A 5,958-nucleotide genomic window follows, 5' to 3' on the forward strand; every position below is an offset into this window, starting at 1 on the left:
GAGAGCCTGCGACTTGTTTGTTTTGCAAAGATTTAATCCAGACTGCGGTTTATTCCGAACCGTGCTAGTCTTACCAGCGCTGGAATGGGTGGAGCGGATGATGGAGATGGGGGATAGGGTTACCAGTCTCTTCCTTAGCAGCCGCGGATGGAAAAATACCCTGGTTGTGAAAAAAACTCTAAACTTTTGAACTTTACCACGCCTCCTTTCCGGAACTTTCCCGACCCCACTTCCTTTCCAGAACTTTCCCGACCCCACTTCCTTTCCAGAATTTTCCTAACCACACCCCCTTACGATACTATAAAGACTGAAGCAGACTGCTTTACAATGTACAAGATGTTCAACGGCGAGCAGAAGAAAATCGCAACGATGTCCAGCTCAACAACAACAACAACAGCAAAGAGATCCCCTACCCTATGGATGAGGACCCTTACCCCGCGGGTACTCTTCGCCTCCTCAGAGGCGGTCGGTCAAAACATGGTCTGTCCGCCTCCCTCTCCCGAGACAGCGACTCAGGACTACACGGGTGTGTGTGACTCTAATGAGGATGAGGCCACTCAGGACTACACTAATGAGGCCGGGACAGTCGCTACAACTCCGGATGAGGGAATCCCCGATTCATCGGAGGAGGAGGAGGAAAGCGTTGATTCGTCAGATGAAAACCCTGGTTCTTCAGAAGATGAAATGGAGTCAGAAATCCCGGATGAGCAGGACGAGGAAGGCGGTCAGGAGGAGAGTCCTGAAAGTCCTCCAAACGCTCAGGAGGAGAGCCCTCCTCCTCCTTGCCAGGAGGATGAGGTAGACGGCTGGGTTTCTTCTCTCATCATCGACACCATCAAATCGGCGGTTTTTCATCTTCTCAATCTAATTATTCACGACGACAGACGCTCTGAGTGCTATGGCTGTAAGGTCGACCATCCTAGCCAACGGGAGCACGCATGTCTGGAAGTACTTGAGGACGACTTTTACGAGCGCCGCTTTTACCACCTGATGAAAAGACTCATCACACCTCGCTTTATTCCTGCTATTCAGAGTCTGTTACTTGCCCGCAACATCAAAACAGAGGATTTCAGAGTCCGTGTAGTCGCAGAGACGCTACTCCATGAACTGAAATTAGCAAAGAAAATCTTTGACCCCATCACGGACATGTACGATAATTTGATTGGGCAAGATTCTGTGAAAATCTTTCAACTGCGGTTGGTCACAGAGCGTTTCAAGGACTCGTAAGGGCTATATGTTCCCTGCTTTATGAAGAAAACAAAACAGAAAAGCCAAGTAATGTAAGTGTTATGTAACCTGTTTTAAGAATTGTATTTTTCTTTTGAACAGAAAAACAATGTTTTTTTAAACGAGTGATTTCTACTTTTTAATATAACCTGTTTTAAGAATTGTATTTTTCTTTTGAACAGAAAAAACAATGTTTTTTAAACGAGTGATTTCTACTTTTTAATATAACCTGTTTTAAGAATTGTATTTTCTTTTGAACAGAAAAACAATGTTTTTTAAACGAGTGAAATCTACTTTTTAATATAACCTGTTTTAAGAATTGTATTTTTCCGTCCTTTGAAAATAAAGAATAGAAAAAAAATAAAATGAATAAAGAGTCATTCTTGCTCATGCGTTGTGTTAGAAAACATTAGAGAGCTCAGAGGAAAGGATGGCGGAGAAACGGGTGATGGAAAAAGTGTATTACGACCCTTTACATCCTGCTAGCTTTGGAGGAGTACAACGACTCCGTCAGGGTGTACAGGACGAAACTGGTGAAAAACTCAGTGTTCAGAAAGTTAAAGATTTTTTATCCGAACAAGATGCTTATACATTACATAAACCAGCCCGAGTACATTTCAAGAGAAATAGAGTGTTTGTTACTAAACCTTTAAACCAATTTCAAGCCGACCTCTGTGACATGCAGGCCTTGGCAGCGCATAATGACGGGTTTAATTATTTACTGACCGTCATAGACGTATTTTCGAAAAAAGCGTATGTGCGTCCCTTGAAGAGGAAGACGGCTGGTGAGGTTGTAAAAGCGTTTGAATCAGTGTTTCGAGAGAGTTTAATACCCGCCAAGCTACAAACTGACGCAGGCAAAGAATTTTTCAACAAGAAATTTGAGGCTCTCATGAAGAAATATGGTATCAATCACTTTAGAACTGCCAGTGACTTAAAGGCATCGGTCATCGAGAGATATAACCGTACCCTGAAATCTCGCATGTTTAAATATTTTACGGCTCGCAACACCAAACGTTACTTGGACGTCTTACCAGACCTGGTAGATAGTTATAATAACAGTTATCACAGCTCTATAAAAATGACACCAATGGCTGTAACACCCGAGAACGCCGATCAGGTGTTTCGCAACCTGTACGGCACCTTCTCCTCTCGTCACAGGAATAAAATAAAGATGACGTTTAAGAAGGGGGATCTGGTACGTTTATCCAAGGTGAGAGGCGTGTTTGATAAAAAATATGAACAGAGTTTTACGGACGAAGTCTTTACAGTGACGGATCGTATCCCTCGTACACCCCCCCCGTATACAAATTAGAAGACTACGACGGCGAACCTATCGAGGGTTCATTTTATGAAGCGGAGCTGCAAAAAGTAAAAATGGCCGCAAACAAAATGTTTCAAGTGGAGAAAATCTTAAAACGACGTAACGTCAAGGGTGAAAAACAAGTTTTCGTGCAATGGAAAAACTGGCCAGAGAAGTTTAACAGTTGGGTTAAATTGTCTGATGTGGTCAGTATATAAAAAGTCTGTGCACAAAGGCCAATCCATCACTCGATTTCAAAAGAGAATCATGGAACACACAACCGCCGAGGGTTTTTACGTGACCCTGCCTTCCAACGCCAGTAAGGAAGTATTTAAAAGTAATACCAGCAGTTGTTATACAATCGATTTGGCTAAACCGATTGAACTGAGCGGTGAATGGGTGGTGGGTCTATGCGAAATCATATATCCTCGTACGTGGTACAATTTACCCGCAGACTCGAGCTATTTTGAACTGAACCGTGTGACGGACGAACCTCAACCGCTGGTGATTGTGAAATTCAATCGCGGCGCTTACTATAATCGACCAAAAGATCTCCTGGAATACTTGACCCCGGCGCTCAAAAAGCACGATCCCTCTTTTGATGCTTCTTTCAACAGCGCAACCAAATGCGTCGACTTCAAAGGCGATGGTCTTTACAAAATACGAACCTATCCCCCGCTGGCTTACATGTTAGGATTAAAACCCGCCGAATGGTGGACGCTCTCCAAGAGACCGTCTACCTATCCTTGTGATTTAAACGCGGGAGTATATAACCTTTTTGTATACACCGACATTATTCAGTATCAAGCGGTCGGCGACAGCTACTCACCGCTGCTCTGTGTGGTGAATGTGAAAGGTGACTTTGGAGACGTGACTAGCATCAGATACAATACGATACATTATATACCTTTGTCTAAAAATTACATCAAAAACATACGCATAGAAATTAAAACCGATCGCAACAGGAACATAGACTTTGTTTTTGGAAAGACAATTGTGAAATTACACTTTAAACCCGTCCAACGCTCTTTGTAAGTTCCCGGTAAGATGATACATATCAAAGAAGACCCTCGGCGCTTTGTAGCGTACTATGAAGGTCAAGTAGGTGGAGCTTTACCCGGTTTTTACGGAGCCCCGGTAATGTACGGGAGAGGCATAGGCTCTATCTTTTCTAAATTGTTCAGGTTCGTATCCCCTCTGCTGAAAAAAGGTTTCGCTGTGGCAAAACCGCATCTTAAAACAGCCGCTACAAACATTGCTGCGGACGCTGTCAAAGGAGTGATGGGAAAACTGACCGAGCATAAGAATCAAGAAGGTTCGGGAGGTATTTTGGTCTTGTCCCGTAGAACAAGGAAACGCCCGCCAGGTGAGCGTGTTGTTTCCTCAGCATTTAAAAAACGTGCGGCGGCTAAGAAGAGCAAATCAGTCAAGAGACGCGCACCCAAGAGGAGGAAGTCTGCTCAGAGCTCTGACATATTTTAGCGCTGTACACAATGGCTCTTTTACATCAGAAATCAGCCGAGTGCACCCTGGCGGAACTGGATCTCTTTTCAGCTCCCATGACTCAACTATCTGTAGAAGATAAAAAATATCAAGAATACCAACCTCTCTCTGCACTGAGCGACAACTCTCCGATTGAATTCTTTATACCCGGAGATGGTGAAAAGTATTTGGACTTGAACGATACGTTGCTGCACCTCCGAGTTAAAATCACAGAGAAGGATGGGACGGACATCCCAGCAGATACAGCGGTGGGGCTCATCAATTATCCTCTCAATACAATTTTTAGCCAATGCGACGTTATTCTGGGCGATAGATTGATTTCACAATCCAGCGCCACTCATCCTTACAGAGCCATGATAGAAACCTTACTCAACTTTTCAGAGGACACATTAAAGAGTCAATTTAGCGCCGGCCTGTTTTACAAAGACACTCCGGGGTCAATGGATTCTATCACATTGGCTAACGGACCGAACAAAGGATTAGTCCAGAGAGCGCAATTCAGCGCAGAATCTGGGGAAGTTGACTTACTAGGACCTCTCCACAGCGACATTTTTTTCTGCGAGCGTCAGCTGTTAAACTCTGTCGATTTGAGAATCAAACTTATTCGTTGCAATGATGCGTTTTGCCTTATGGGGGCTCGTGACTCAGAGTTCACCCTGAAGATATTATCAGCCTCCCTGTTTATTAAAAAGGTCACCGTTTCCCCTGCTGTACGCCTGGGTCACGCAGCCGCCCTGATGAAAGGAAATGCACTCTACCCGCTCTCGCGTGTCAGTGTGAAAACGTACTCCATCCCTGAAAATTCCAGGATATGTAACCAGGAAAATCTCTTTCTGGGGTGCTATGCCACGCTATTTAGCTTTAGCCATGGTACACCACGATGCTTTTGTAGGAAGACGGGACCTGTCACCGTTTAATTTCAAACATAATGATGTGGAATATTTGGCTTTGTGTCAGGACGGCAGACAGGTACCTGCTAAAGCCTTTCAGCCCCGTTTCAATACCGGAAATTCAGTCAGAGAATTTTACAATATGTTTACTGCCACAGGACGACATCTTAAGGATTTACCTCTTAGCATCAACCGCAGCGATTTTAACCAAGGTTATTCTCTGTTTGTCTTCAATCTTGGGGCGACCGAAGACAGCGACGCCTTATCTCCCATTTCCAACGGAAATTTGCGTTTGGAAATGAGATTTAGGGTACCGCTGCCTTACACTACAACACTTATAGTATACGCATGCTACGATTCCATTCTGGAGATCAACGCTAAAAGACAGGTGCTGGTGGATTATTATTAAAAAGATGGATAATCATCAACTAGAACGACTGTTGCATCATCTTATGGGTCATTTATTTCACGGAGTGTGGGCTTCTGATCAACTACCCTCGCTGAGTCATACCTACCGTCTACCTGCTTACTTTATCGTCAACACTCACCCATCCCACATGCCCGGGGAACATTGGCTTGGATTGACGTTGGAAGAGGACGGCGGAGCGACCTTTTTCGACTCGTACGGATTCCCGCCTGATTTTGCTCATTACCCCTCGAGCATTCTACAGTTTCTGGAAAACCGTTCAAAGAATATACAGTACCACGACCGTCAACTTCAGCACCCGCTGTCTACCGTATGTGGCCAGCATTGTGTTTTTTATCTCTGCCATCGGGCCTGCGGCTTATCGTATAAAGAAATGTTGACTCTGTATTACGATGATGTCAATAAAAATGACCGTATGGTATCTAATTTTGTGAATAAATATCAAAGGTGCGTCAGTCGTAACCGTTCAGAATCTTTTCACCATAGTGTGTGCTCTTTAGACATGTTTAGAGATTGTTACCGCTTGTAAGAAAGACTCTGTAACCATAAACTTGTGATTAATAAAACATTTTATTGAAAATGACATGAGTGTATGGTCTCGTTAATCC

Source organism: Sander lucioperca, chromosome 5 (genome assembly GCF_008315115.2).
Source record: "Sander lucioperca isolate FBNREF2018 chromosome 5, SLUC_FBN_1.2, whole genome shotgun sequence".
Classification (NCBI taxonomy): Eukaryota; Metazoa; Chordata; class Actinopteri; order Perciformes; family Percidae; genus Sander; species Sander lucioperca.